This window comes from Ambystoma mexicanum, chromosome 2q (genome assembly GCF_040938575.1).
Source record: "Ambystoma mexicanum isolate Mex_15411 chromosome 2q, UKY_AmexF1_1, whole genome shotgun sequence".
Taxonomy (NCBI): domain Eukaryota; kingdom Metazoa; phylum Chordata; class Amphibia; order Caudata; family Ambystomatidae; genus Ambystoma; species Ambystoma mexicanum.
Genome location: NC_090924.1, coordinates 693245901 through 693258400, shown reverse-complemented (window position 1 = coordinate 693258400; position 12500 = coordinate 693245901).

Genomic DNA, 12500 nt, shown 5'->3' with positions numbered 1-12500 from the left:
GTACCAGGGTATTTGGTCGTCTGGTAAATGAACAAACTCTTCTCGTGGCGGGTGCCTGGGCCGTGACCCTCTAGGCCAAGCGCGAGAGGTGAAGGACGGGAGCCTGGTTTTCCATTCTCCCACTTCAGTCCCCCCTCTGGTCGACTTGTCGACCACAAACATATCCTTCTCGTTATCTCCTCTTACTCTCCATATCTTAGTTATCCCTCCGAGGTGTCCATAATGGTTTACATGATCTTCAAATGACCAATACATATATTCACATGTTCCTCCAGGAGTACAGTATACCCATCTTCCTATGTAGCTCCTGGGGTTCCTTGGGTTCTCGATCTTCACCGATGGTGGATCCAGATGGTTGGTGATGATTTGGGTGCGCAACTTCTCCCTCTCTTGTATTATCACCCCTGTATGCTGGCCATCATCTGCTGGCATCAAGGGGTGCATTCCCACCATTTCCAGCAACTCGTCAGTCGTGCGTGCCTTCCGGGCTTTCCAAAATCTAATTATGATCAGAGTAGCTCCAGCCAAAATAGTACACCCCACTATTATTTTCAGTCCATCTGACAGCCAAGATGGCATCCATGACCATAATAGTGAAAACCAGCTCTCATCCTTGTTTACACCGTTACTCTCGTCCATCATTTTGGAGTGCATCTGGGCCAATTGTGAAACTGCTTCTGTCAGTGTACCATTGTCAGCATCGTTTGCAGGTATGAACGTGCAGCAAGATTGTCCTATCTTTGCACAAACTCCTCCTTCCATTGCTGTGAGAAGGTCCAGTACATATCTGTTCTGTAGTGCTACCATCCTTACAGCTCGCAGCTCCTCTTTAATTGCGTTGAACCCATTTACTGTAGAATTGATGGTCATCATTAGTTCCCATCTGGTTATTTGGAGCCATTTTGCGTTTGCGTATGCCTGCAGTCCCGGATGTATTATTGAGGAGAAAAACATTGCTGCTCTGCTGAATAGTCTGTGTTCTGGCGGTATTGACGTTAGTTCCGTTTCCGACCTTCCCCACAGGTAATTTCCTGTCAGTGGCTCTCCTTGTCGTTTTCTCCTATTTAGGACAGTATCCTCGCTGTTGGTCTTGTTCTCTTGCTCCTTCTGGAGTGGTGCAGATCTCTTTCGTCTCTTATCCCCTTCATCCATTTTAGGAAATTTCGCCACATTGACATGCTTCTTAGGTACCACTAGTGATGGTACATTGACGTGTACCATTGTGCACACACCATTCCACAGGGGAGGCAGTGTATGATATGCCTTTTCTCCACAGGCCCAATAATGGTCCATTATTACTGCTGTTCCCGCACCCCCCTCAGGTAACTCCATCACGCTTGCACAATTGGTGTTATATCCTACGTCCACCTCTCCTTTATGCTGGTAACATACTTTGGGCGCAGTCAATGGTAATATTGTTATTGGGTCTTCATCTTCTTCTACCCACGTGAGCATTGGTACGTACTTGATCCACGTCGTCCAACATCGATGATTGTGTGTCTCGATGGTTGAGATAGTTTCTTTTGTTACCATGTTGCTGCCAATTACTCCTATCTCCCAGCTGTTGTCCAGATACACCTTTCCTGTTATCGTCAGTAGCGGCCTCTCCCAGCATCCTTGTTTACCCGGAACTTCAGTGGCGTACCAATCACATGGTAGATACTGCAGTGTTACCTTCTTTGTTTCTCCTTTTGCAGGGCCACTTGTTATGTATTTGAATGCTTCAGCATGTAAACTGGTCTTGTGGTAACTCAGATAGGTCTTAAGGAAGTTGTTTTCATATGGGTATGAGTCTCGTGTTTTCCACGTCATGTGCACTACTGTTCCTTGAAATCTTCCTTTCGTTTGGAACAGGGCCAAATATATTATGCACTGTGCTGTCTTTTCATCTATTTCAGTGGCAACAAATGTTCGTGAAGCGCTCATGGCGTATGGTATTAATGAGCAAACGTAACAGCTATCCTCAGTTGTCTGCTTACCAATGCGGGTCATGTGCTGGTACCATATGTTGTTTGTGACGTGTGCTGAATCTTGTACATAATTATCAATACCTTTATTGTCAGAGTATGTGCTGCGTTTAACTCTATTTTGCTTGGGCGCAATGTTACTATTACCACCTGACGTAACACCTGTTGCAGCAGGGAACGGGGGTATATTAGGTTTGGGTGCAGCAATAAAATGGATAGCATAGCTGTACTGCCAGACAGAGGCAGCCAAGAACCCGGTGACCATAAAAATCCCTATTAGTTTTATTACATATGCTAATTTCACCGGCATTTTTGCTCTTACCTTGCTGCAGTCCTGGCAGCGTATTCTTGTGATGTTAAAGTTGCCCGCCTAAAAATTCTCAAAAGTGCTCGTTATTAAATGTTAGTTTTGTTTCTTTAAGCTCTCCCTATCAAGTAGTCATTCAGTGCCCAGGTGAAGAGCTGCTCCCACGCTACCCTAAGTGATCGGTCTCTTAGGACCGGCAAGTATGGGCGGAGGTGGGGCATGTAATTTTCTATGGCCAGGAGGAAGGCTGTGTAGTAGACACGTACCCTTCTCCTTTTTAAGTATGTTGGCCTTTTTATCTCGTATACAAATTGGTGTGACAATTCTTCTGGGTAGTTATCGTCTGGCAGCACCATCTACGCCTGCACACTGAATACGTTAATTAGCTTTTCTTACAATACAATATTACGCAGTTCCTGTATGTGCGAGAGAAAAAGAGAACATTCACGTGTTTACATGTGTATTGGTGCAAGCAATGTCCTTCAGTTTTAATTACAATTGTACTTAGCAGTCAATGGGGGGGGGTTTTCTCAAATGGCGGGAGTGTTTTTACTCTTTGAGCGTGTGACCATAGGGTGGGCAGTATGGTGATCACCCTTTTCTTCGTCAGTTATTGTCTCCAAGGGAACAATTGGGTCGTCGTCTGTGATGGAACTTTCTTCCGCTGTCGGGGATGTTGTTACTGTCCTTCCAATGGACCTGTCGTTGGCGCTGGGGCGGGTCTGCAGTTTGTAGATCTTTACGTCATGTAGGTGGTTCCAGGCACGCTTATCCTTTAGTTTTACTGCTCTTGTTGATACGTCCTCTACCAGATGGGGGCCAGTGAACCTCTTCTGGTTCCACTTCCTATTGAAATTGCGAAGTAGTACGTGGTCACCTTTGGCAAGTTTGCACAAGTTCTCTTTTCCCAATTCTGTATTTTCGTCTTTTTCTTGGTTGCTGGTAGACCCGCCCCGTGTGCGCTCGAGCTGTTGAGACACAAACACGACACTAGTAATCAAAGAAGACACATATTGATACATTTCATCACCTAACACATTCGCTGAACTTTCGTGGTCGGTGAATGCCCTTGACGTTGGTGTTAGGGGAAGGCGCATTTGGCGTCCAGTAACCACTTCGTGAGGGGTGAGGTGGTGGTCGGACCCTGGCCTGTTTCTAAGTTCAAACAATGCTAACGGAAGGCAATACAACCAACTTTTCTTTGTTGTTTGTTGTATTTTAGCAATTGCCTCCTTCAATAAGCCATTCAGGCGTTCACATACACCATTAGCCTGTGGGTGGTATGCACATGCAAATTTGTGTTTAATGTTCAGCAGGGATGTGATATGCTGGAACATTTCGTTTGCGAAATGGGGGCCGTTGTCTGATCTTAACACCTCGCACACTCCCCACCTGGGGAAGACCTCCCTTACTATGAATTTGGCTGCTCTAAACGCATCAGGGTGTGAACAGGGCCCTGCTTCAATCCACCTAGAAAATGGGCATACTACTACAATCATATACCTATTACCTTGACATATGTTGATCATATCAACATAGTCAATGTGAAGGTGCCGAAAAGGTCCTTCTGGCCGGGGTATGGTACCTCTTATCACTTTTAAAGTATGACCGGCCGTAAACTGTTGACATGTGAGGCAATTGCTGATAAAATTTGACACATGAGAGGTTAACTCGGGACAAAACCAATCTTCTCTAATTCGTGCTGCAATTATTTCCTTGCCTGTATGGGCAGGGTGATGTAATTGGCTCAGGGCGGTATTTAACAGTGCCAACGGTATTACAACTTTCCCAGTGCCACCCTGGCGCCATAGTGCGTCAGTTGGTGACATTGTGCATCCTCTTTTCACCCATACTTCTTTTTCGGCCATTGGTGCAGCCGCTTGTAGTTCCATAATCTGTGTGGCTGGGAGATGGGTGTACCCTTCTCTTATTAACATCTCCCTAGATATTCCCCTCCCTCTCCCTCTCTGTGAGTCTGTGGGGTTCCATATCTCACCAAAATATGCAGCATATTTCGCATGTGCGTCTGCTGCTGCATTTCCTTTTGAGACGTAGTCTTCTCCATTTGTGTGTGCGGTGCATTTTACCAGGGCTAGTTCTTGGGGGTCGTTTATTACTTCAATTAGTTCAGCCAACAAGAGGGCATGTTGTACTGGAGTGCCATCAGCTCTCCTAAACCCTCTTCTTCTCCATTTTGATAGCCCTGAGTGGACAGTTGATGTAACATATGCACTGTCAGAATATATAGTTACTCTTTTATTAAAACTTTCCTTTAATGCCAATATTAGTGCAACCAGTTCCGCGGCTTGAGCAGAGTAATGCTGTGGTAATTGTACACACTTCATAGCCACACACACCGGCGCCTCCATCATTTTTACTACTGCTGCCCCAGTCCTTCGTATCCCATCTCCTTGATCAATAGTTGATGACCCATCAATAAACAAAAGCTCACCTCCCTCTAGTGCGTTTTCTTCAACTTTCCTAGTACATGAGTACATCTCAGTTACTTGGGTGCAGTCGTGGGCGTAATCTCCCTCTTCAATTACTTCTGCTAGGAACCTTGCAGGGTTAACCGTGCTACATCTAACAATTGCTAGTTCAGCTTTGGACAAAATAATCTCATAACCTGATGCCCTCTGTGTCGTTAGTGTGGACTTAGGTTTATTCAATATCGCAAATAGTGCATGTTCCACAAATAGTGTAGTTGGACACCCCATAGTTATTGCAGATGCTTTTTCTACTGCAAAAGCAGCTGCAGCAAGACCTTGTTCACAAGAGAAGTGGCCTAACATTATAGGGTCTAAGTGACCGCTGTAAAATGCTACTGGTTTATAGCCCATGCTAGTTTTTTGGGCCAACACTGCTTTCATCACTGCTGAGTCGCAATGTGAAAATATGAAAAAGCGCCGCTCATAGTCTGGGGATGCCAGTACTGGAGCAGTTGATATCGCGTCTTTTAATTCGTCAAATGCCTCCCTCATTTCCATAGTCCACCCCAACTTTTTCTCCCCTTTATTTGCTTCCTTCAAACCCTCAAGCAGGGGTCCTATGTATGAGCTGTAATCAAATACCCATGCTCTACAGTAGTTGCACAGCCCCAGAAATTGCTGCAGTTCTCTCACAGTCTGTGGCACGGGAGTGCTTGAGATGGCCTGTGCTCTTTGTGGTGCAATCCTTCTTCCATGTTGAGATATCAGTTGGCCAATGTAAAGTACCTGTTCCTGACAGTATTGTATCTTTTCCATGTCTACCTTATACCCCTTTTCAGCCAATATTGTCAACATTTTTAAGGAGTCCTCTCTACATTTACTTTCGTTTGTACTGCAAATTATTATGTCATCCACATACTGTAACACTGTGCTTTCCACCTCAACGTTACCCAAATCCATCTGTATTACTCTATTGAAAATTGAGGGTGATTCACAATACCCCTGTGGTAATCTGGTATGTTTCCACTTTGTATTTCGGTAAGTAAAGCTTGTCAAATCTTGTGAGTCTGGGTGTAATGGTATTGAGAAAAAAGCATTTTTAAGGTCAATCACTGTAAATCGTGATGCTTCTGCTGGAATGCCACACAATATTGTGGCCGGGTTTGCTGTTACTGGATACTCTGCTTCTACTATGTTGTTCAAGGGTCTGAGGTCCTGTATGAAGCGCCAAGACCCCCCTTTAGCCTTGCGCACCGGGTACACAGCTGTGTTACATGGTGATTCTGAGGGGACCAATATGCCATTGTTTATAAGGGCCGTTATGGTTTCATATATGCCCTCATCTGCCTCTTTTGACAATGGGTACTGTTTCACTCTTGGTAGTATGGCACCCTTTTTCAATTTTATCCTTACACCCCCTATGCTTTTTATGCATCCCACGTCATAAGGGCTAGTAGTCCATAATGATTTGGGCACCTTTGACATATCTTCCTTAAAAAATGGGACTGGGGTGCCTGCGGGTGCCTCAAGTGCCATTGCAATTTTCTGTGCTACTTGTTTGTGAGCCACTCTTAGCCATATTTCTACACTCATCATGAACACCATTTCACCTTCCTCCTTTTCTTCTGAAAACAGCTCTTCATCTGACACCTGGGTCAGCCTACATCCTTCTGCTAGTGCTATCACCGCCCTCCATGCTCTCCCTTCTGTATCTTGGGCGTGCACAGCAACATAATCAGCTGTTGCAATAATGCTCTCAATGTCCACTGCAAACACCTTCCCTTCCAGTTCATTAGCTGGTGTTTCTGGTCGGAATAGATAGGCTGCTGGCCTCCTCCATATTTTCCCTCCTATCCCTGGCATCCATGCAAATGCCATGTCTGTTCCATACTGGAATAGCTCGCCATCTACTGGCTCTGCCCTAATCGCTATCTGTCCACAGTATGCTTGCAAAATCTGTCGTGCTGTGAGCATGTTAATCCCTGGAGTAGAGCAAATTATGCCATCCTCTGTAAAGGAGATCGTCATATTCAACCTGTTCATTATGTCTCTCCCCAGTATATTTACTGGTGAGGCACTATAATACAAAAGTGGGACTGACAGATCATGATCTCCAATAGATAAGGGAACGTTATCAGTAAATGGAACCAACCCTTTAGCCCCAGAAAATCCTTGGGTGTTCATGGCTTCGCCTGACATCTTAAATTTACCTTCCCTTATGCAAGACCGGGTTGCCCCGGTGTCAACAAGAAATGATAATTTTTTGTCACCTATCGTTACCTCTATGCGTGGCTCCTCCGCACTATTAGGTGTTATTGACAGGATGGGACACACCAAGGCCGTCTGTGGGCTGACCTATTGGGGGTATAATGACTGGCCATTCCCTGTGTAAGGGTTGTGTCCCAACACCGTCACCCCACCCAATTGTGTTCGTTCAGTTTGGGGTGGTGGTTGTATTAACGCCACTTGTTGTTGTTGCGGTGTCAGTTGCTGTGTTATTTGTTGTTGTGGCAGTGAATAGGTTTGTGGCTGTCGTGTTTGTTGTTGTTGGTCACTCCCTTGTTGTGACGTCTGCTGTTGGTGTATGCCCTGCTGTTCTTGTGAGGTCCTAGGTTGTGCTTGTTCATTCCATGCTGGTGTTCCTGGCCTGACCCTACATGTACGTGACATGTGTCCTAATAGTCCGCAGCTCCAACACACGGGTGGTTCCCTGTTTTGCCATGGGAAGCTCCCTGTGTTGTCCTGGTATACGGGTTGCCCTGTGGGGTAGTAATTTCTGATTCCCCCAGCCTGTTGCTGGGTATTATATCCATATCCTCTCCCCCTCATAAACCCTCCTCTCCCTCTGTTATAGCTATAATACCCAGTTCCTTGCATTGGGTACCCTCCTCCCATGTTTGGTGCGTGTAATTGCAGAGGCGGCACTTGCTGTATTACACCTTGTGGAGGCGCTATTTGAGCTGGATCTTGTGCAGCCACTACTTGCGTTGGGCTTTGGGCCATTGGTGTGGGCGTAGTTATTAGTGCCCCTTCCATTGTATATTTAGTAAGTTTTTTCTGTACTAATTTGGCCTCTTCTGTTTTCCTGTCCTCCTCCTTTTGTTTCATTTTTCCTTGCCATGTCCTGCAGTGATGTACTATAGTCAGTTGTATTTCTGGCCATGGTTTTGCTTCCATTCCCACTACTTTCTTTAGTTGTTTCTGAACTCCTTCTGGGAGCCCTTGTACTAGTATATGATAAAATATGGCTGGTGTTTTGTCCCATTGTTCTCTAGTTTCCATGCGCCACTTCTCTTGAATATCCTGGATATAATCAACAGGATCCTCATTTTCACCCATCTTACGGGAAGTAATGGCTCCTATGTCTGATGTGTCTGGGTACTGTACTCTCAGTGCCTGCCATAGCGCATGTCTGCAGTTTGCAAATGGTGCGCCATCATGCGATGTGTTTGTTATTGTTACCCCATGGAATCCCGCTCTTTTCCAAATGTCATCCACTCTGTCCCCTAATATTGATATTAACAGGCCCTTCACATCTCCTACTGCTAGCTTCTGTCCTGCGGTGTGTTTTTCCATTTCATATATCCACTTACCCGCACCTCCACTTAATGATGGGAGCCTACATTTTATATTTTCCTTATCCGTATGTTTCCAAGGTACATACTGTGGTCTAACCCCTCCTCTCTCCAGCAGTGGCATTACATTCTGTCTTATGTCACCCTTTACGCTCCATGATATTGAGTCTTCACACCCCTCCTCTTCCCCCATTTCTTTTACTACTTCAAATTCTTCCTTACTACCTTTGCCCCTACCTCTCTCTTCTTCCTTTCCCCTTCTTTCATCATTCCCTGTGTTCAATATGGGTATGTTTATTTGTCTGTCTTGCCTGCGACTAGGGAGGTCCCTAAGCCGACATGCATAAGGTGTAAGTTCGTTCATGAAGGGCGCGAGCTTTATTCTGTGCAGAGAGCGTGCGGTGGTTGAACATGTAGGTAGTGACGTGGGAGGGCGGCGTGATGGGGATGTGGGTGGCGTGGTTTCATTGGTTTGTGTTTCCCCTATTCTTTTCGTTTCCTCCTTACTTCTCTCCAGCTCCTCCCATCTTCTACTTATCCAGGGCGAATCTATGTTTGTTCTAGTGAGGTACAGTTTATCTAAGCTTTCCCTTTCACTCTTTCTCCCATCCTTCTCCACTCCTTCTTCCTCCTCACTGCAAAAATCATTCATAAATGGCACCCCCCACTCTGCCTTTTTTCCTTTTATTGTTACTGTTTTCAAATCTATTAGGTCTCTTTCTCCCCTTTCGTTGTTACCAACTGTCCCCACTAGTGCTGATGTCGTTGCTACCTCCCTGCTTTTATATACATCTCCCCATCTTTCACTCTCCCTACCCCTCCCTTCTCTTCCTTCTTCACTTCTCTCCTCCATTTCCCTACTATTTTCCTCCCTTTTCCTTTTTAATTCCTCCATTACTTCGTTGCTCATCTGTTCCAATATCCTTTCATCCTCTCTCTTCCTTTCCCATTTCACCCTTTCTCTTTCTACTATACTCTCTATTACCTTCCCCTCTTCATATTTTTTAGCTGTCTCAGATATTATCCTCCTCCTCCATATTTCCATTTCTTTTTCCTTTTCTTCTTCTTCCTTCTTCTTCTCTCTCAGCACTACTCTTGATACCCTATCTGCTGCTGCTTTTACCCTTTCAGCTTCTCTCTTTTGCTCCTCACTTCGTTCCCTTAATCTTTCCAATTCATCCTTACCTTCTTTCCTTTTCCTCACTCTCTCTCTTTCCTCCCTCTCAAGTTGTTTGATCAGTTCATTCTGCTCATCCCTTAGTTTTGCTAATCTTTCCTCCAAAATCTCTTCCTTCTGCCGTAGTAGCTCCTCTCCCCTCATTTTACTCTCTCTGGCACCATCCTCGTTTGTTCTCCTTACCGCCTCCCTTTCTTCTCCAGTTAGTGAGCCTCGTAATTTCAACAATATCTGTGCAGCTACCCACTCATCGTTTCCTATCTCTACAGTCTGCTCTTCTCTAATCCTCCCTTCCCCCATTGGTATCTTCCCATGAGCCACATATGGTGGAGGGCTGTATGCCGGGTTTGAGTATCCTTCAGCCGCCCTTAACTGTCCTTCTATTTCTCCTAATTCTCTTAAAGGGTACAACCCTCCTCCCTCTGTTTTCACTCCCGATGTTATGGGTATCTCATTGCTCGGTTCCTTTTTTATGTCGTCTGATTTATCAACCTTTTCTCCTCCCTGTCTTTCGTTCCCCGTATTCTTTGTGCTTTCGCACTCCTTTTCCCCACCCGTTCCTTCTTTCTTAATCTCCTTTTCTTCCGGTGTTTCCCCCATAGTGAACATTCCATTTGGTCCTGGTCGAGACCCCTGGAACATCCTCCATAAGTTAAACACCTCCACGTGGTTTGCCAACTTCTTCCCCTTGTATGTATTGTGCAGATGGTTCAGTAGTGAATGTTGGGCATATGGATCGAAACTACCATTAGGCGGCCATGGTGTTAACATTTTGTTGTCTGTCCCCTGGGTCCACTCTATGCTGTACTTAATTAACTTCTCCCTGTGTGGTGGCAGTGTGGTGCATATGTGCTGTAGTGGGGTAGTGAGGGTGTTCCCCCACCCTCCCGACCCTCTCCCGTATGACATGGTTGCACTCCCCTTGTTACCCTTCCCCTTACTAGCAGTTTACAATATACAACCTTGTATTGCTTACCTCGCCCCGCAAGTGTGGGGACTTACGACAATCCTTTGACAAATTATGCAATAATAATAAATATGATGTTATATTATATTCCTTCCCCTACGGCCCCCTGCGGCCGAAGCGCACGCAGCCCCCTGCGGCTGCGTACCCCTTACGACGATCTTATATAGTCGTCCTGTTTCTTCGTTCTCCTCCCCCTTTTACACTTGCCGTGGCCGGCGTTCTCCGTGCGCAGCCACGCCCCTTTCCCCTTCTTCTTTCGACCCACTGGTTTATAGTTTATCTCCGTATCAGCTCCTTTATCATGCTTCTCTTCCCCACCACTCTCAAGCCCAAGGTTCCTTGTGCTCGCGATATCCTATTAAATCCCTACTGGTGACGTCACCGATTTCTCCGAGCTACTGGTATATTCGTGTTATGTTCTTTAAATTCAAAATACACTTGCAATCTACCCCGCTAACCCTACAGCTGTCTTCCTGTCTCTCCTGGAACAAGGTAATCTCATCAATACTATAACCGGACTGCGCACGCTGCGTCGCCTCGCGTGTGATACGCCCCTCAACAGGAGGGCTTAACCAGCCAATTATCTTCCGTTTTGGGCAACTACGTAACTAGCCACCGCCCACAGGGAAACGTCATCTACCTATCGAGTTTCTTGCTCGAACAATAGGGAACCTCATCTACTCATTGAATAATAAATGTCAAATCGTAGGAAACCACACACCCACCCTCACACGTAGTCGCGATTTAGGCCAATCAGTGTCTTACGAGCGGCTGCACGTGATGTTTTCGTGCCCCGCCCCCCTCTTTCGCGTAACGTTAGCTCACTGTTACGAGCGGCTGCACGTGATGTTTTCGTGCCCCGCCCCCCTCTTTCGCGTAACGTTAGCTCACTGTTACGAGCGGCTGCACGTGATGTTTTCGTGCCCCGCCCCCCTCTTTCGCGTAACGTTAGCTCACTGTTACGAGCGGCTGCACGTGATGTTTTCGTGCCCCGCCCCCCTCTTTCGCGTAACGTTAGCCGCCTGCTCTCGCACTCGTTTCGCTACCATTCATTCCATTAGCAACACTCAGTTAAACTTTCGCCGCTTTACAATACCTCCCTCCTCCCTTATTTACTTCCTCCCCCTCCCTCACAATTTCGCATTGCTTGTTGTGCGTGTCATGCTCACCAAGTTCTCTCGATGCAGGGCCGCTCGACTGCGTGCACCCCTCCAAGCGGCTCGCCACCTCCCCTCGTCTGGACCACGTCTGGACACTCGCCGACCGCGGGCGGGATACTTCTCAACCGGCTCCCGAGGGCCAATATCCGGATTGCGCTGTCCGGTCCTCTCGCAGCTCCGCGATGGTCCTGTAGTCCTCAGAAGGGGGCAACGGCAGAGGGGGCCGCGCCGCCGGGCCTCCTCGCAGCGGGAGTGCCTGGAAAAATTAAAAATAAAAGTCGATCTTAAACAGATCTCACTGGAGCCTCCAACTTGTCGGGGGGAAATTCTGCCGGGGTCGGCCGGGCCGTCCGCAGACCTCCGGGCAGGGAGGCCCCAACTCCTCCCGTGTATATCTCGGATCGAGACAGAGTATGAGGCACACACAAGGAGCAAGGCAACTTCTGCTGTTTATTATGCAAACGGCAGGGATGGGTCAAGGAGCGTACGCGTTCGTCCTGACACACACAATCGTGGGGCTCGCAGGCCCTTTTTACTGTATTATGACGCGCTACTTGCGTCACGTCAAAAAGTTAGCAAAAAACCTATCGCCACTCTTAATTGGTTGCTCGAGTGGTAGGGTTAGTATAGTACACATATAGAGAATGATATTAGTGGACAAGGTGTAGTCAGGTGGTATATCTGGGTTGTCCCTACAATTAGATACATAAGAATTGTTACATGGAGACTCCTGAGGATTGGCTAATGTAACTGACGTCTGAGATGAGAGCCCCATGTTCTGATTGGTGCACCCGTGAGCTTCCCAGCCTGGGACCACCGTTGTTCCCAGCTCTCGGTGTACCTGTGATTGCAACAATGTTTCAATATGGGTACGTGTAAACAATGTGAGGATTTATTCATAGGTGGAAGGCTGACCGC